We start from the raw sequence: 20,818 nt of genomic DNA, 5'->3' as shown, positions 1-20,818 counted from the left end.
ACCGCAGAATGGCCATCCCCGGGTGCGGGGGATGAAGAACGGGCGTCGCCTGCATGCAGCGGGCTCCGAAAGTCGAGCTGTTGCGGTGGACGGCCCGGCCGGCGTAGCAACACAGGAGGCTGCACCGAGGCAGGGGCCTCGGGCTGACAGGAGCCGGGAGGTGAGTGCCCTGCCCTGCACTAATCGGCCCTTCGGGGTCGGGTGTACCTTGTTTGTTCCAGGGAGGGACGGCCCGGATCCGCGTCGGTGGCAGGAGCACGCCGGTCTGTGGGCTGTCGGCAGAGCGACGGCAGCAGCAGTGGAGGCTGCAGAATCGGAGCTGTTGCAGCTCGGAAAATCGCAGCAGTTGCGAGGCTGCGAGGACGCATGCCACCGCACCCAGAGAGGGGGAGACAAGATGGCCGCGGGCCGGATGTCCCGCCCGCTGACAGGCACGAGATTGGCTGGTGTGTCTTGTGTGCCCGCCAATGATTGGATGGAGGCGGGACCAAGGGACACCAGTCTCGGGCCTAGGAGAGACCCAATTGGGCCAGAGGGAGTGGCCCACAGGAGGCAGGCGACGAGTGGTGCTGATGGACAGTTAAGCCCACTGGCGTCTGTCTCTCTGTTACCACCAGCGGCTCGGTGCGAGCCGGAGGAGTTCCTTAGGCCCGCCGAGTCGCCTTTATTGCAGATGCTAAGTGCTCTCGCTGTCCAGTTGGAGAAGCTGCAGGGGAAGGTGGTCGCGTCGGAAGAGATGCCGTATGGGACGGAGGATCGGCGCGACGCTGGAGCCTGTGGCCAGCAGGGTACTGCGGGGAAGGTAGGTGACGCCGTCCCCGTACAGCAGGAGGGGGGATTCGCCGAACATGGCCGCGACTGTTTAAAGGAAGACCGGCCACAAGTAGGCAATTCCCCAACAGCGGACGCGGCGGTGCAGACTGCCAGCGGAGTGAGGAGAGCGAACACGGATGGGCTGGTATGACAGGGGCTGATGAGTGCCCTGGGTCCTAGCGCCCTGCGCTCCAAGCCCGCGGCAGTCTCCTGTCGCTCTGCAGGGACGCAGACGGGGATGGATTTGAGCTGTTGCCATGCTCAGACCCAGACCGTCAAGGCGTCCAAGAGGAGAAGGAGGAACGGAGGGATGAATGCCGGTTCCTCCAAAAGGAAGGGGCATCTCGCTGGGACCGAACGTCCGGAGGAAGGCCGTCCTCTGCGGAGGCAGAGGGAATCCCCTGGGCGGCTGGGCGAGCCGCCTGCGAGAGCGGTCCCGCTGACAGCGAGAGGACGGGCATGGAACCTGCGGCGGAGGACTCAAGCAGGCAAGTCGGAGGGGGGCGAGAGCACTGCCGGTACAGAGACTGACAGGATGCTTGGGGTGAGTGTCCTGGCAGTGCTTCTGGCCCTCCTTTTTCTCTTTTCACAGGTCTGAAGCCCCGACAAGCGCTGCAGCTGACGTTATTTGGGACCTGCCCTCCTGGAACGGGCCGCTCCGCGGGAGGGCTCCCCGCCAGGAGGCCGATGGTGACCCAGCTGGTGGGGACGGCGGGGGCGAGAGCGGCGCAGACCAGAGGGGCGCTGCCGTCGGAGGGAGTGCCGAACCGAGATGTTCCAGGGTGCCGTGTTGGACCCTGGGGACATAGTAGGACCCTCTCTGGGGACGTGCTGCCCTTTCGGGGAGTGTCGCTCGGACACACGTGTCTTCGCTAGCGGTGGGGCACTGTGATCCCACTGTGGCTTGTGCCTCCTCCAGACCGCGAGGGGGCGTCCGTCCTGGTTATGTTGGGGGCCTCGGGTACAGTCGCCCAGGAGGACCAGAGCAGAGCTTGTGCCTCCTCCAGACCGCAAGGGGGCAATCGGCCTGGTTGTATTGGGGGCCACGGGTAGAGGGCTTGGAAGCCCAACCCTGTAGGGGCCCGTGCCCACTGCCAGGCGGCGCCCAGGTGCCTGAGGAACCCTGGAGCCCAGCACTTCCGCCACACCAGGAAGTACTGGGGGGAGAGAACAGGGGACAGCCGGACGGCTTTCGTGTGCGCAGCCGGCACTTCCGCGACACTGGGGTGTGGCTACAACTGATTGCCGGGAAGCAGCTGGAGCCCATCCGGGTTCCCATATAAGGGGCCGTCTCCCTTCAGTCGATAGTGGATGTCGGGTGGAAGAGGACAGAGCTGGCGAGAGGACGGGAGGCGGTCAAGAGAAAGGCATTGGAACTGTGAGGCCTGGACTTTGGGGAATCGGTGCAAGAGGCACTGGGGTTTGCAAGTGCACTGAACTGTGTAAATATTGTAAATAAATAGTGTGTGGTGGAACTATGTTGTCCGTCTGCCTGTGTCCGGGTCCCAGTCCACAATATATATATATATATAGTTTTTTTTTTCTAGCCACGATGCCCCTCAAAGACAGGTAACAGAAAATACTGAATATCTGAAATCTCTTGCCTTATGTGTAACTTCAGCACGTTTTCTCAGTATGCTTGTGTGTCTGAACCTCTCTTAACCAGATGCTCCTCTGCTGAATGCCTTCCTGTAAAGCCTTCTTCTCAGTCTCTGTCATTATTTTTAAGGTGCTTTTTTAACCTCCTGTCCTGTTTTATATTTCTTCTCTTTTTAGATAACTCTCTGTGGAGAGGTAACTCTCTCTGCCTCTGTGCCTTTAAAGCTCCTAGTGTGTTTCACACTCACACATCCACTTTTGAATGCATCACCAAAGCCAACTGACCAATCAGATTGTTCAGGCCTTAGAATTTTACTATACCCACACCGTAAGACCGCAAGACTTTGGAACTATTTGAACCTGACCTGTAAACATTTTATGTAAGGATAAATATGAACTCCAATAGGCAAAGTGGATGCCTATCTATTAAGTAAAAGTTTTTAAGACAAAACAAAACAAAATTCTAATTCAGAGATAAAGTTCACAATCTGAAAAATTATGGAGCCTTCTAAGGAAGCTTACAGTGATTGACAAAATAGGCTCAAGCCTAAAATGATGATTGTCACAATCTCAATTAAATATCAAACCCAATTACAAAAACTGAAGTTGATACCATATAATGACACAGTGAGCATGACCATTTGTGGGCATGACACAGAAGTACATTTGAGAAGTTCAGTATTAAACCAAGTTATGGCTGATCCTACAGAGCTGGCAGTGGCACAAGACTCACTCTGTTACAGTATTGGTTCAGCTCCTGTACTGTTTTTATTGGCTTTCAAGGCCATACCACAGAGACTCCGGAAGTTCTTTGAAGCTTGGCTCCAATGAAACCAGTGACCTTGGTTCAGCAGGCTTCAGACATTTGCGACAGGATACATCTGGACCATTGTTGCATCTCTCCTTTAAGGAAACCCTACTCCTCTTCTATAAATAAATAGATCTCAACTACAAAAAAGGTGTTTATTTCCAGTTCTATTCTGTTACCCTCAGATGTTGTTTTGGTTGTCTGTAAATGCTAATTCACCACATGACCACTGAAATGAAGTAACAATGCTAGAGATGTAGAATTGAGGACAACATTAGAAAGAAAACAAGGCTTCATCTGGTTCCAAACATAACAGGGTCTGCAGGAAAAAAGTAGTGTATGCTTATGGGAAAGCACTTCCCTTTACTCTACAGTTGAATTTTTCTCCATTCAGTTTTAAAAAAGGAGTCCAAATGTTCACAGATGTCCTTCTGCAGCAATGAAAACACTAGAAAAGACACCTAGTCAATTAAGTAGATGCACAACATGGTTAATTTTACATGATTCCCTGCTAATGTCATCTACCAGGTCCTAAGCTCTTTCTGCATCACTCATGGAGGTGCCAGAGCTTCCTTGCTACCCTCTCACCCTACTTCAGCAATTTAGCATGCAACCCATACTGCTCACCAGGTCAAGTCACACCCTTAGTTAAGCCAGTCCCATGCCTTCCAACAGTTGAACTGATTTGCCAACACTTTTTACATGCAAGGTGTCCTTAATCCTGCCTCTCGGGGGACCTACAGAACAATGGAAGTTAATGGGAGATTGCATGAACTGTGGGAGAGTATATCCACTCAGGCCACTAGGGATTAGTTGTCCGTGTCTTTCAAAGTCCTAGTCTCACCATACTGTTTTCGTTTCATGTCCTGAATTTTTATGACATTTTGCTTCATAGTTTTGACTATCTTCCTGTCTAGTGATTTTTCTAGTAATCTACCATATATTATATACTAGCAGAATACCCGCGCTTCGCAGCGGAGAAGTAGTGTGTTAAAGAAGGAAAGAGAAAGAAAAGGAAACATTTTGAAAATAACGTAACATGATTGTCAATGTAATTGTTTTGTGTATTTGGTGGCAGCGTCACAAAGTTATTTTCGTCTAGCTGCATCAGAAAATGTACCACGACGTCTGACATGCCTCCTTTTTACTGTTTTATCACAGCTTGGATTGTTGCTGTCATATATATATATATATATATATATATATATACACACACACACATACATACACACATACATACATACACACATATATATATATATAAACACACATACATACATACACACACACAAATTATATATATGTGTGTATGTATGTATGTGTGTGTATATATATATATATATATATATATATATATAATCTAGATAGGGGTGTGTGTGTATATATATATATACATACATATATATACACATATATATACTTGTGTGTATGTTTGTATGTGTCTATATGTGTGTGTATAGCTTTGGTCACTGATTGCAAGGGAAAAATAATAAAATGTAGTCTATAAGTTATTAAACAGTAAAACATTAACGTTTTAAGAAGTACAGGTACATTGAGCACTACTGGAGTGGTTGCAGGTAAACTACATTTTAAAGACTGTGTAACACAACAGGTAAGTAACTAACAGCAGCTAAAATGTATATGGATCATCTCTCGGTAGTAGATCCCTTTTGAAAGGCGCTACACGACGGCTGTGGTATAGAAATTACATTTTCTATGTGAACTTTCAAATTTGTGCCTCTGGTAATGTGCCTTACCGGCAATTAAAGAAAATTATTTTTGTGTCCTTTGCAATGTTAAGAGAGAAAGGCTTTGGTTTGGGATAAAAGGAAAAAGGTGTAAAGTAAGGAAAGTTGCCTTTCCTTTTATATAGTATAGAGAGATGTGTTCGCTGACGATATGAGTATCTTCTGGGACAGTCGCGGTGTGTCTTGTGTAGACTGGTGAGACGTCCCCGCCATTAATCGGCTGTGATGGCACTGTCAGTCTTCCACTCCTGTGCGTATCTTCATAATCCGAGCTGAGGACCTCATAATCGTATACGTGCAAAAGAAAGTGTGAATCGCCTTAATATTATTTTGCCGTGGTGTAGAAAAGGGGTCCCGTGTTTGCACTTGTCTGGGCTATAGCGCAGGGGAGGAAGAAAAATTAAAAGTGCTCACTTTGACTTAAGGCAGAAGCGCAGTCAGCGTCTCAAAGGCCGGCACAGCTATGCACGCGCGCTGGCTGCTCGACTTTTGCTGGGCAGGAGACCCCTTTTGTACACACGTTCATGATATCAAAAGTCTCAGCGTTCTTTGGAGGTAATTCATATATTATATATATAGTCAAAATACCCGCCTCGCAGCGGAGAAGTAGTGTGTTAAAGAAGTAATGAAAAAGAAAAGGAAACCTTTTAATAATAACGTAACATGATTGACATTGTCATGAGTGTTGCTGTCATATAAATGCCTGCCTAAATAAGTCACCCTCGCTTTGCTCTTACTTTTTTACCGTTCATTTAATCATGGCTAGTGGCGGAAAACTTATAAAATGGAAGGAGGATGGCTTTACCAAAACAAATATTGATGGCGAATCGATTATTCATAAAGCTTGAATTGGTGATCTGTTTTTCTGTGTTAACCTCATATTTTTTCATACTTCTTCTCAAACTAAGGTGGTGCGAGGGTAAAATGAATCGGGATACGGTGATCAATGTAATCGGTGTACCAGGAAATCATGCATTGACAAAGCTCCCTTTGCTTGTAATGCAAAGTGTGATTAAATGCATTATTTTTTAACGCGTTAAGGAGCACATGCATCGAAGCTTCTCAGCTGTGCTTGTGCTAAGAACGAAATGAGATGAATGGGAGGGGTGATGATGACGTGACTCCCCCCGCCTTAACTGTCAATCCCCCACAAACACAGTCTCTCGGAATTTGCATAAGCACACCCCTTCACCTACAATTTTAACTTAGTTACAAAGTGATCAAAACTCTCGTTTATATCCTGCGCCCTCTCATTAAACTTGTATCCCGCATTCCCGTGGGCATGTGAAACGCCAGCGGTAGCCTGTCTATGAACTTAATTTAAAGTTTAGGTTTGCACCTTGCTTTCTTTCCGAGGTAGCAGGACTCATGAATATGGTAGTATATGTCACTCGCCGCTTCTTATTGTTTTTCGCTGCCTTCTCAATTATATAATGCAAGTTTTCTTAAGCGCTTTTGGAGGTCTTCCTGATTTTCTACGCACTGCGTTGACAGTCAGTTCACGTGATTACGTGGGAGGCGTGATGATGTCACACGAAACTCCGCCCCACGTCTTTCCAGCTAAACTCTATTACAGTTAATGGAGAAAAATACCTTCCAGTTATGACCATTAGGCGTAGAATTTCGAAATGAAACCTGCCCAACTTTTGTAAGTAAGCTGTAAGGAATGAGCCTGCCAAATTTCAGCCTTTACCTACACGGGAAGTTGGAGAATTAGTGATGAGTCAGTGAGTGAGTGAGTGAGGGCTTTGCCTTTTATTAGTATAGACTAGCAGAATACCTGCGCTTCACAGCGGAGAAGTAGTGTGTTAAAGAAGGTACGAAAAAGAAAAGGAAAAATTTTAAAAATAACGTAACATGGTTGTTAATGTAATTGTTTTGTCAATGATATGAGTGTTGTTCTCATATCTATCTAACCAACCAACCCAACCATTTTCTAACCCGCTGAATCTGAATACAGGGTCACGGGGGTCTGCTGGAGCCAATCCCAGCCAACACAGGGCACAAGGCAGGAACCAATCCTGGGCAGGGTGCCAACCCACCGCAAATATCTATCTATCTATCTATCTATCTATCTATCTCTCTCTCTCTCTCTATATATATATATATATATATATACCCGCGCTTGGCAGCGGAGAAGTAGTGTGTTAAAGAAGGAAAGAGAAAGAAAAGGAAACATTTTGAAAATAACGTAACATGATTGTCAATGTAATTGTTTTGTCACTGTTATGAGTGTCGCTGTGATATATATATATAGCAAAATACCCGCGCTTCGCAGCAATGTCATGTGTTAAAGAAGTTATGAAAAAGAAAAGGAAACATTTTAAAAATAATGTAACATGATTGTCAAAGTAATTGTTTTGTGTATTTGGCGCAGTGTCACAAGTTGTTTTCGTAGCTGCATCAGAAAATGTACCACGACGTCTGACACGCCTCCTTTTTACTGTTTTCTCAGAGCTTGGATTGCTGCTGTCATATATATATACACACACACACACACACACACACACACACACACACACATATATATATATATATATACACATATATATACACATACATATCTTCATATCTATATACATATCTACATATACACACATACCTATCTACATCATATATCTCTTACATACATACATACACACACACAAATTATATATATGTGTGTATGTATGTATGTATGTATGTATGTATGTATGTGTGTGTGTGTATATATATACACATACATATACTTGTGTGTATGTTTGTATGTGTCTATATGTGTGTGTATAGGTTTGGTCACTGAGTGCAAGGGAAAAATAATAAATTATAGTCTATAAGTTATTAAACAGTAAAACATTAACGTTTTAAGAAGTACAGGTACATTGAAATTACATTTTCTATGTGAACGTTCAAATTTGTGCCTCTGGTAATGTGCCTTACCGGCATTTAAAGAAAATTAGTTTTGTGTCCTCTGCAGTGTTAAGAGAAAGGCTTTGGTTTGGGATAAAAGGAAAAAGGTGTAAAGAAAGGAAAGTTGCCTTTTCTTTTATATAGTATAGAGAGATGTGTTCGCTGACGCTATGATCGCCTTTTGGGGACAGTCGCGTGGGTCTTGTGTAGACTGGTGAGACGCCCCGCCATTAATCGGCTGTGATGGCACTGTCAGTCCTCCACTCCTGTGCGTGTCTTCATAATCCGAGCTGAGGACCTCATAATCGATACGCAAAAGAAAGTGTGAATCGCCTTAATATTATTTTGCCGTGGTGTAGAAAAGGGGTCCCGTGTTTGCACTTGTCTGGGCTATAGCGCAGGGGAGGATGAAAAAATTAAAAGTGCTCACTTTGACTTAAGGCAGAAGCGCAGTCAGCGCCTCAAAGGCCGGCACAGCTATGCACGCGCTGGCTGCTTGACTTTTGCTGGGCAGGAGACCCCAGTTTTGCAGACACGCTCATGATATCAAAAGTCTCAGCGCTCTTTGGAGGTCATTCATATATATATATAGCAAAATACCCGCTACCAGCGGAGAAGTAGTGTGTTAAAGAAGTAATGAAAAGAAAAGGAAACATTTTAATAATAACGTAACATGATTGACATTGTCATGAGTGTTGCTGTCATATATATGCCTGCCTAAATAAGTCACCCTCGCTTTGCTCTTACTTTTTACCGCTCATTTAATCATGGCTAATGGCGGAAAAATTATAAAATGGAAGGAGGATGGCTTTACCAAAACAATTATTGATGGCTTAATCGATTATTCATAAAGCTTGAATTGGTGATCTGTTTTTCTGTGTTAACCTCATATTTTTCATACTTCTTCTCAAACTAAGGTGGTGCGAGGGTAAAATGAATCGGGATGCGCTTGATCAATGTAATCGTGTACCAGGAAATCATGCATTGACAAAAGCTCCCTTTGCTTGTAATGCAAAGTGTGATTAAATGCATTATTTTTAACGCTATGGAGCACATGCATCAAGCTTCTCAGCTGTGCTTGTGCTAAGAAAAGGAAAGATTTTAAAAATAACGTAACACGATTGTCAATGTGACCTTTTGTAAGTAGTGCCTGGAGGATTCAGTGTGTAGAAACTCTAGAGACAGCGTGTGTATTAACTTGTGGATTTTTCTGTGAGTATTTGGTGGCAGTCTGACGAAGTTGCTTCGGAAGACGGCGTTAGCCGCAGAGCTCAGCTCAGAGCGAAATAAGATGAATAGGAGGGGAGATGATGATGTGACTCCCCCACCCGCCTTAACTGTCAATCCCCCACAAACACAGTCTCTCGGAATTTGCATAAGCACACCCCTTCACCTACAATTTTAACTTAGTTACAAAGTGATCAAAACTCTCGTTTATATCCTGCGTCCTCTCATTAAACTTGTATCCCGCATTACCTGTGGGCATGTGAAACGCCAGCGGTAGCCTGTCTATGAACTTAATTTAAAGTTTAGGTTTACACCTTGCTTTCTTTCCGAGGTAGCAGCACTCATGAATATGGTAGTATATGTCACTCGCTCGCTTCTTAATGTTTCGCTGCCTTCTGAATTATATAATGCATGTTTTCTTAAGCGCTTTTTGGAGGTCTTCCTGGTTTTCTACGCACTGTGTTGACAGTCAGTTCACGTGATTACGTGGGAGGCGTGATGATGTCACACGAAACTCCGCCCCCCCACGTCTTTCCAGCTCAACTCTATTACAGTTAATGGAGAAAAATACCTTCCAGTTATGACCATTATGTGTAGAATTTCGAAATGAAACCTGCCCAACTTTTGTAAGTAAGCTGTAAGGAATGAGCCTGCCAAATTTCAGCCTTCTACCTACACGGGAAGTTGGAGAATTAGTGATGAGTGAGTGAGTGAGTGAGTGAGTGAGTGAGTGAGTGAGTGAGTGAATGAGTGAGTGAGTGAGTGAGGGCTTTGCCTTTTATTAGTATAGATTTATAGTCGAGATAAAGTTAGAAAATAGGATTTATTAGAGAATGGAGTGAACCTGATAAGGACTGATAATGTAATTTCTCAAAGCAGTCTCCAGCCTTCTCAATGCACTTGTGCCACCTGCCTGGAGGTGCCTGGATTCCAGCAGAATAAAAGGTTTTGTCTTGTCTTCACAACCACTCATGCACTGCTTTTTTCACGTCATCACATCATCATCTGTCTTGAATTGATGACCACCCACATGGTTTTTTGGCGGTCCAAAAAGGTGGAAATCACATGGTACCAAATCTGGTAAATAAGGAGGATGTGGCAATACATCAAACTTCAGTTTCTTCAGACAAGCCTTGGTGTTCTTATCAGTGTGTGGACGGGCATTGTCTTGCAGCAAAAGGATTCATTGATACAGCAGTCCCCGCCACTTGGGTTGAATAGTAGGCTTCACATTGGTCTCCAGCAACTTTCACTAGTGACTGTAGTACCCTTCAGCAGATAGAGTTCGACAATAACTCAAGTGCGTAAGTGGTTGAGAAGACAAGACAAAACCTTTTATTCTGCTGGAATCCAGGTGGCCCAAATGCATTGAGAAGGGTGGAGACTACATTGAGTATCTATCTATCTATCTATCTATCTATCTATCTATCTATCTATCTATCTATCTATCTATCTATCTATCTATCTATCTATATGCTGTATATATAAAACCCAATATAGGTTTTATTAGGTACCAATTATAAAATGTGTCAGTATTTGCATAACGGAAACTTTATTCAGTAATCGGGTAATATTTTGTACCGTTTTCTTGGCCACTGTGTTTTTACAGGCCACCGCCATTATGTATTGCTATTGTTGTGGCGAGATAACAGTTACTATAGAACGTGGCCCCTGTAGTTACATAATATATTTTATAAGCAAGCCTATGATATGTTATATACAAGTTTCTGAATAAGCTAATAAAAAAACCTTGATTCATACATTCATTTTGCAATTCACATCTTCTGGTTCTTGACATTTGTTTTGACTTTCTGTATTTCGAATTTCTTGATTAGCAACTTGGCATAGTTGAAAGATAAGACTGCTTTTTGGTTTTGATTCTTTGCTTATCCTCCAGTACTTCCCCTAGTCATCTCTTTAGCTAGCTTTCCCTGAGAGATTTAAAACCAGGAAGTGTATAAGGTTGGTGTTTAGCCTTTTGCACTGTTGACATTACAGGCTGCATACTATGAGCAGGAGTTTCTAGCAATGGAGTAGCAACCACTCCATAAAATGGCAGCATCCATAATGAACAAAATGTCAGTTAATTAATTTAAACAAATTTCAGAACTGGAAATTATTATTAAACCTGAAATCTACATGCTTCAAAATACAAAATGGTTATGGAAAGATCAGAAAAACATAACAGGCAGAAATATTTTGAATAAAAATTTACTTCATAACCGCTATGATACAAAGCTCACACTGTATTTAGTTATGTACTTAACACCTACCCAACATCAAAGTGACCAGATGCACAATTTCAGCACCTTTGTGCTGTTATGACTTGGTATTATTTCATGCATAATTCATTTGTCTTTGATTTTTTTTTTGGCATTTTGATATTAGTTTCAAACTTCATATCATCATATGAGTCATATCAGCGATGTCATAGTGTTGCCATTATTTTTTTCAACAAGTAACACTCAGACTCCCGGTCCTTGAAGAAATGCCTCTTGAAGAAATGCCTCTTACAAAACATAACACTCCAGGACATTCCACCAAGGTTTCTGCAATGTCCATCACTTCCACCTGATTCTGCCATGGCTCTTTTCCTGACAGACATGTTGCTTGTCTGCACAGCTGTTCTTTTGGCTGCACCACTGGTCACTGTGGAAAGGACCTGAAGCCTAACGTGGTTGAGGAAGCCTGTATCTCTTGCAATTCACCATTGAGGCCACTCCTCCTAGCCTGTGCAATGCGCTTCACTGTCTGCAGAGGTCACCAGAGTTGTTTTCCTGTCAGCAATGCCGTGTGCAAGCATAGCTGTTGTTTCCTCCCAGTCATGGCAAATGGCCACATCTCTGTTTGCCGTAACAAGAATCCAAAGCCCAATAACATGACACAGGGAACACACACCTGCCATCAGATGTTGTGGTCAACGCTTGGTGACTTGTGTACTTTACTGCAATGCCAAATATACTGTATGCACAACTGTTGTATTCCTGTCAGCCACACTAAGTGGCTGTGTCGCTGCTTGTCGTGAGAAGGACTCAAAGCCCAATTCTGTGCTCATGGTAGCCCGGATAACCAATTCATGGGTCATTTATGCATATATAAGATAGAAGCATGCAATCACAGGCATCAAAGTTTCTGGGAAAAAATAAAGCAATCTTTGTTGTGTTTAGTGTAGAGAGGCTGTAAATTGTAACTTATTATTAGGAACTTCAAGTGTTTTTTGATTTTGAGTTTTGGAATTTGTTTTGGGATTACTTGTTGAATTTTTCTTTTGATCCCTCCACTTTTGACCCTTGCCTATGTCCGACTCTGTTATTGTCTTTCATCTCCAGGTCCTGTTATTCTGTGTTTCATCTCAGGCATAACATGTTTTATGTGAAGTTAAAATAAACATTCAAAACATTACAAAAACAATAAACCACTACCTAACATGTAGATACTCTCATTGCTTCAAAGATGTCTGAGTTTTCAACTTTCACAAATGAAGTTGTTCCCAACAGAGAAAATGAGTAATTCTAAGAAAGTCAGAAGCAGAATGCGCCACTCAGACATCTTTCAATTCTATTGTTATTTGCTTGAGTAACAGATGGTATGTAGAAAAGAAAAGGTAGATAATTAGAATTTTGAATATTTCTTATTTGTTTGGGTTTGACCTGTCTCTCTCTCTCTCTCTGTCAGACACTTGCATTGTCATTAAAGGATAAGGATACATGCATATGCCCTGGAAACTTGTTTAGTTAAGGGAAGCTAGTTATTTTAAAAAAAAAAGTGTGTCTCTCAGAGCGGTTTACAATTGCAGTCAATGGGACACCAGAAGAAACATAAAGACCCTTTAACATATTGAACAAGATCTTTTATTTTATTGTTCTAGTGGTTCAGCTGCATTGCCCTTATCCTTAAAAGAATGCCAAATAACAAAGTACTTTAAAGTATGCTGGTGCTTCTCTGAAATAAAGTCTCAGACTTGAAGCTTTAGCACCATAAAGATTTCAAATCGCTAAGTTAAGACTATCCTAGTGCGTCCTTATATTAGCATAAGATTTGTATGCTATCAGTAATATGTAAATCTGTGTAATCAGACTAAACAATTCTTCTAAAACTACTGTTTAACAAAGAAACGTTAACATAATGGCGAGTTACAACAAGAGAGTAGATGATTATCTTGTTTTATGCTCCTAAGGTGTCCTAGATAAATGAAATCTTTTATATGCAAATTGATGGAGTCTGTGAATGAAAGCAGCGCTGAACCAGGGATTTAGAATTTCTCTTACAAATACCATATGCTATTTTATTAAAAAAGGCATAACAGAATTTAAGAAAATCCAGACAAGAGGTATAGACATACAGAACACCATAAATATAGGGAATGAATTATGAGGAACAAATTGTCGGGCTGAAATTTACATCTTAATGTATTTGGAATTAAGCTGCAACATTTCAGAAGTGTGTATAATTATGGAGGCGATATGTGGTGGTAGTGGGGTCCCAGGCTTTACTTACAGTCAGTGTTTCAGCAAAAACCCTGGGACACAAGTGGAATCTGGTTAACAGTAAATTTCGCACAGATAGTATTTCTTCACAGAGGCAGCTATGGATACATGGAACAAATTACACAGAAGTGTCCTCCATGGTCACTAGTAAATCTCTATTCAATATTATTTGGGAAAGGTTAGATGGCAAGGCACATATAAGGTACAGTGGCCCATTTTTTATACCCTTATTAAAAACAACAATAATAATCATATTTCTTTTACAAAATTGAAACTTATCTATTGCTTGCACTTCAGAAGGCAGGAAAAGCATTATTCTTGTATGCAAGAAGAGACACAAAATGGGGAAAATAAACTGCACTTTGTGCCAAATAACTGCCATTATTTCCATTGTCACACACGTGTGAATAGGAAGCAGCTGAAGGGTTAAAAATGCATCTCACTCCAGAGCAACTCAGTATAGGAGATATGAGTGGCTAACTGTTTTCACCTCTACTTGCTTATTCACATATAAAGCGGGACTAGATCCCTCAGATTTTTTAACTATACTAAACTTTTTCTTAGGGCTTTTTTCCCCAAAAAGTGGCAGGAGCTGAGAGCTTAGCTGAACAAATGGCATGAAAACAATGGTAAAGAATAGATCAAATAAGTTAATTTATTTAAGCCAGGCCAGCACTCGGACGGGAGACCAACCAGGAGAATCTTAGGTTGCTGCTGGAAGAGGTATTGGTGAGACCAACAAGTGGTACTTATGCTGTGGTCTGAATGCAATCCCAAAGCCACAGTGCAATGACAGGGACATTGTGTTGTAAAAATCATATCGTCCTTCAGATGGGATGTAAAACCAAGATTCTGACTCTTTGTGGTCATAAAAAATCCCTGGGCATCCTTCATAAAGAGTAGGGTGTATCCCAATGTCCTGGCTAAATTGCTCACGTCAGCCTAGTCATTCTGGCCCCTAATCATCTCCCATCTATAACTGGCTAACTATCTCTCACCCCATTTCCACCTAACAGCTGATGTGTGGCGAGCATACTGGCGTAAATGGCTGCCGTCACATAATCCAGGTGGATGCTACACATTAGTGGTGGTTGAAGAGGGTCCCTACTCACTATGTAAAATGCTTAGAGTTGTCAGAAAAGTGCTATATAAATGTAAAGAATTATTATTATTTGTGTTTTCTATTAACTAAAATTAGGGTTAGGAAAGAAATTTTAATACATATCTGTTATCATGGCACCAGAGACTGGTCACGTGATAATGGTTGTACATGTAAGAAATTATTTCACTGCACTCTGTACACATGATAGTACTATTATTACTACTACTACTATGTTTACAGAATTCTTACAAATACAACTGTTAACTGTGTAAAATATTTACCAGATATCTTATCACAATAAGATATTTCTTTTCGGAACACCCTTGCATTACAGTTTTTCTCGATTGGTTTGGCTCATTTCCTGAAACCGAGATGACATTCTCAAAATAACATGGACAAATCTCCAAACCACCTTGCAATTGTTCACAACAGAATGTCATTTTTCATTGGTTTAATCAAATTGCAAATGCTTTAGTACATGTCTCAAGTGACTCTGTGCTTCTTTTCAAATGATTATGTACAAGTAGCTACAGTTAGCACAATGAGCCCACATTTAGCACATTTTCCAAATAAATAGATCTTGCCGATCTAAACTGATTAGTCGATTTTTCAGTGAAATGGTCACTCACTCCAAAACATATCAGCATGGTTTCATTGTGTAAGTCATCATATGCACAATTGTCTGTTCAACTGTCAAAATTAGTCAAAGATATAATACCATGAAAGAATATCTTGGAACATTTGATAAAGTTATGACAGTACTTGACAATCAATCAGGTGAAATTAGAACTAACGAAGGAACAGTTTCCCACATCTCAGATGACCAATCAAACAGGTTGTTCAGATACCTGACAGGTGTTGTCTATGATTATGACTGCTGCCAAAAGTATATAGACAGAGCTTGGCGGGGCCAGTTTCATTTGCAGTGTGAACATGGAAGCACCTCGCCAAGTACAACAGCAACTTCCTGCTCGAGGAAGAGGAGGAATAAGAAGAGGAAGAGGAGGAGTGAGAATGCGTGGAGGAATAGGGGGAAGAGGCCGAGGAGCACGGAGGCACCATGATGTCCCAGATGAAATCCGGGCCACCCTTATTGACCACGTCATAAACCATCGCCTCACAATGGCAGAGGCAGGTCGCCGAGTGCAGCCTAATGTGCCTCGGTCTACAGTCTCCTCCATCATCCAAACCTTTCGAGGGAAAACAGGTACAGAACTATGCTATTGAACTATTCAGTGTTGGTGTGTGTGTAGGCCTAGAGTACTGTAATATCGTCATGTGATGTTATATGATACTATAAAAATGACAAAGACAAAAAAATGGAGAAAATACTGTGAATAGTATTCCAGTCACTGTGCAGTGCATCACACTTCTAGTACCATAAGACAGCAGTACAATTACATTGGTAACTCATTTTGTAACAAATTTACAGTGTTGACCTTTGACTTGTATGTCTAGGATTGGATGACAGCCTCAAGTGGGTGGCAGAAGAAAACTTCTAAATGAACAACAAGAACAAGAAATATGCAACATGGTCATTGCAAATAATGCCATCACACTGAGACAGATTCGTAATGCAATCCTGCTAGACAATGTAATGTTCCAAAATATAAACTCTATCAGCATCTCCACAATAGACCAGGTATTGAAGAAACATCAGATGACCATGAAACAGATTTACAGGGTACCATTTGAGAGAAACTCTGACAGAGTGAAAGGGCTGCGGTACCAGTATGTGCATGTAAGTCAACTACTGGTTGTCTATCATTGTAACACTATTACAGTAAGACATGGTTACCACTGTTTTTGTTTTGCGTTATCCTTTTCACCTTCAGAATCCAGCTTTGTGTGACTAGAGCATTTTTCCTAGAAATTGTCTTCAGTTTCCCACTCCCTGTTTGTACAGTACTTTAGATCCTCCCTGCAGTATCTGTCTCTACTTGACTGATTAGATTTATTTCTATTCTATTGTAGAGAATTATGGCATTAGAAGGCAACGAAACCCCTCACATCCTAGTGTTCGTTGATGAAGCTGGCTTCAACCTGGCCAAAGGTCGAAGGCGTGGCCGTAACATCATTGGCCACCGAGCCACTGTGGATGTCCCAGGCCAGCGAGGAGCAAATATAACAATGTGTGCCGCTATATCAGAAAGAGGTGTGGCCACACACATTCCCAGTTTAGGGCCCTACAACACACAAAAGCTCCTCAATTTTTTGGACCACCTTTATACTGATCTGATCCCAGAAAATGAGAGAGGTGTAGAAGGACCTCAGCTACCACATTATGTCATTGTGTGGGATAATGTGAACTTCCACCGCGGCCCACGCATCAGAACCTGGTTCACCACCCATCCCCGGATGCTAATGGAGTTTCTTCCACCTTATTCTCCTTTCCTGAATCCAATTGAGGAGTTTTTTCAGCTTGGAGGTGGAGGGTGTATGAGCATCAGGCTCAAGACCAGAGGGCCCTGCTGCATGCAATGGATGCTGCATGTGAGGACATCACAGGGGATCAATGTAGGGGATGGTTGAGACATTCACGCCGTTTCTTCCCTCGCTGCATCGCACGAGAAAATATCCGTTGCGATGTGGATGAGAATTTATGGCCTGACAGAGAGCAGCGTCGATGGCCAGGAGGATGAGGATGGTGGCCAGGAAAGAGAGGGTGACAATGGCGACCACTGAAAATATTACTGTACTATAGTTCTGAGACTTTATTTACAGTATGGTGGGCTAGAGTTTTTTTGTTTTTTTTTGTTTGTGTTTATAACTGTTCACATTTACAGAATCCTGTATATGTTTCCTTTTCACAGTATGTTCTCTAATGTTAACATTTCTTTGTACGAATAAAAATGTTTACAGTTTCCTTGAGTATGAGTGGTTTATTGGAGGCTGATTTTACTGTAAAATCTTTTGGTTTTATTCATAGTGGTATTCTGTTGCTAGACCTGTGCCTCAGTGACAAAACGTCTAAGCATTTTGACTTGCAGTGCTTAAACAATGCCAAAGGTATAATGCATTTTGGGGGCATTGACTATTTATATGGGAAGGATATTTAGTTTTGACACATGGATAAACTCTTTTGGGAGAGATATGAGCTTTTGCAGGGGATCCATGGTGTTGTGCTAAACCATCCGGGGTATTCTGACAAAAGCACTAAATGAATGCACATGTGCCAAGGCAATTGAGAAGGATCTGTGCTATTCTGACTGTACTGACCTTTTATATGGGAAAGGAATCTGCTTTTGAAGCATGGACGAAGAGTTTGGGGTAAGATATTTGTTTTGCTAGTGAGCTATAATGTTGGGCAGCACTGTAAGACTGTTTGGCCAAATGACCTTATGGTTTTGAGAATGTCATCTCGGTTTCAAGAAATGAGCCAAACCAATCGAGAAAAACTGTAACACATGTACATCACCCAGACTTTTTCTTTCTTCACAGATGCTACACTTTAATCTTTTGTTTTAAAAAAAAAATGTTGTTATTGCTTGTATGTTTGTCTTTACCAAGAGATAAGAGTCCAGATGCTTCCTAGATACTATAGCTCAGCAGTTTTTCACCATTTTTGTCAGATCACTGAACCTAGGGTGCTCTACAATAGTATAATTGCACTGTCTTACTGGAACTAAAACACTTTAATATGGCACCCCTAAATCATTACCGGTGCAGCCACTTGGTGTCAGACGTCACATTATTAATTGAATCTTGATCAACTGTCTGCAGTTTCAATTGATTCTAGTCTAAATACACCTTATCTGAAAGGTCTAATGTATGGTGAGTCAGTATCTTGGTGTAAAATACACAATGATGACAAAAGAATACTCCAAGCAACTCCAAGAAAAGGTCATTGAAAAGCACAAGTCAAGGGAAGAAGAAAAGAAAATATCCAAGTCACTGATTATCACTTGGAGTCCAGTTAAGTCAATCATTAAGAAAAGGAAAGAGTATGACACAACTGTAATTCTGCCTAGAGCAGGCTGTCCACATAAACTTTGTGATTATACAAGAAAATGAGCGAGAAAAGCCACCAAGACAACTACAAGAACTCTGAAGATGTTTCAAGCTACAGTGCCACAGACTGGAGAGACACCGCACACAACAACTGTTGCCCTGGTGGGAGAAGGGTCTAACTGCAGTACCTATGACATGTGTCTGATAACCCTCCCACAACCCTAATCTTAACCATAATGTAACCGGGCCCTAATGTTAACCATAGTTTAAAGCAATGGGTGTTTTATGACTGATGTTGAGGATGCTTTGTGATGTTGAGGCATTACATGACTGACCTCATAGGTACTGCTGTCTGCAATTACGCTCTGTTGGTGATTGTTCAGGATAAAATGGCTACAGCAAAGTGCAGGGAAATCCTGGAGGAAAACCTGATGCGGTCTGTAAGAAACCTGAACCTTGGGAAAAGATTTATTGTCCAGCATGAAAACGATGCCAAGCATAGAGCCAAAGCAACACAGAAATGGCTTTAAATCTATAATGTTAATGTTCTGGGGTGGCTGAGTCAGTCTAGATCTCAATCCAACTGAGGATCTGTGCCTGGACTGACAAACCCTGTTCACTCGCGATCACCTGCAACAGACCTTGTGCAGTTTTGCAAAGAAGAATGAGGAATAAATAGCAGTGTCCAAAAGCACAAGTCCTAGGCACAAAGACTCATTGCTGCCAAAGTGGCATCTACTAAATACTGAGTGGAAGGGGATGAATACTTTTGTGATCAGTTATTTTGTGTTTTATATTTCTAGTTAATTTAGACTGCTTTATAGAGATATGTATTCACTTTGACATTAAAGAATCTTATTCTAATTATTGTCAAAAAATCAAATTCAATCCGCTGTGATTTAATGCAGCATAACAACAAAATGTGAAAACCTCCAAGGGATGAATATTCCTTTCAGACGCTGTATATTCCTTGAATTCTCTTTCTGGTTCTCAGCAAGAGTCCGACGGGGCGGGGCCTCGTGATCATATTCGCTTAGAAATTGCTAACGCTGTTCAAAGACCTACTAAGCCTCTACCCGAAGAGAAGCGCTGCAGGAGAATTAACTTGGGAAGATCATTTCAAAAGAAAGGTAAGCGAAAATAACTTAAATATTTTGTGTGTTTTAGAATGGCAGGAGAAAGCATTAGCTTTACCAATATTTACAATTTTATTGATTTAATCACATACTAATACTGCATCAAGACAGTACTGTAGATCCGTGCAGCACCGATGAGGTCTTTAAAGGCTTCACATACTGTGATAATTCACATACGTGTGGTAATATCGCATCATGAACTCTTACATGAAAAAGATTAAATGCATGGTCACTAATCGCTTCCGAGATGTAATTCTACACTGTATTAATCTACAGATATGAAGGTCACAGCCATTTTGATGTGTGAGGACACATCTGAGCCAAAAATAGTAAAAGCCATCTATCGATTACCTGTAACAGGTGTTGGTTTCCATGGCGACACTTGAGGTCACGCGAAGAGCATCTGCACCTGACACGTTCACGGTGACAGCTCGTAAAAACCATTTACTGTTTCTTTGTGTAGTTCACCAAATAAATCCTGAGATTATAGCTGTCGCTCGATCGATGTTCTGTGTATGCACCGCTTCAGCCATTTTCTGAACCTACTTTATCCAGTAGTGTATCACGGGAAGTCATATCTTAATCCGGCACCAAGCCGCCGATCCCCGTACGCCTCCATGCACGTATCCAGATTCACCCAGGCTCTTCGGGGTCGAGCATTGATCCGACTTTAAAAAAATCTCTGCATTTTTTCAGAAGCTAGCTGAGCATTTTAACAAGCACGTCGGATGATATTCACCACCCCTTTTACCGAATCCGTCCATCAATTATCGGAAACGGCTTAAAAATCAGTCAGCTGGGCTTCGGTGTAGTCGGGGAGACCTAAGCAACACCGGCCGGAAGGTAGCACCGAGAATGGGACAGGACGCCAGCCTTTAGCTTTTAATAGTAATATTTTCTGTCATTATTGCTGTTGTTGGTTTAATAAACCGCCGTGATAGCGTTTGCAGTTTTTCTAGTCCAACTCAATGTTGTTTTTCTAAATTACTTGTTGTTGTAATTGTTTGCACTTGCAACACGCCATTTGTTCTGGCAGCACGGTTTATTTTACGCGCGAT

The 20,818-nt window shown here is 42.1% G+C and overlaps 1 protein-coding gene across 1 annotated transcript in view; it reads left to right on the top strand.

The window, feature by feature from the left end:
* The first annotated feature begins 19,653 nt into the window (after positions 1–19,653).
* The window catches only part of LOC120539372 (4F2 cell-surface antigen heavy chain-like), a 36,249-nt gene continuing 35,084 nt past the window's right edge, over positions 19,654–20,818 (top strand). Inside the window, exon 1 of the mRNA XM_039769373.1 lies at positions 19,654–19,754. The gene's annotated coding sequence lies outside the window, so the exon portion shown is untranslated. The remainder of the gene's footprint in view (positions 19,755–20,818) is intronic.

The sequence above is a fragment of the Polypterus senegalus genome, chromosome 11 (assembly GCF_016835505.1).
Source record: "Polypterus senegalus isolate Bchr_013 chromosome 11, ASM1683550v1, whole genome shotgun sequence".
Taxonomy (NCBI): Eukaryota; Metazoa; Chordata; class Cladistia; order Polypteriformes; family Polypteridae; genus Polypterus; species Polypterus senegalus.
This window is presented reverse-complemented; position numbering and strand designations above follow the sequence as displayed.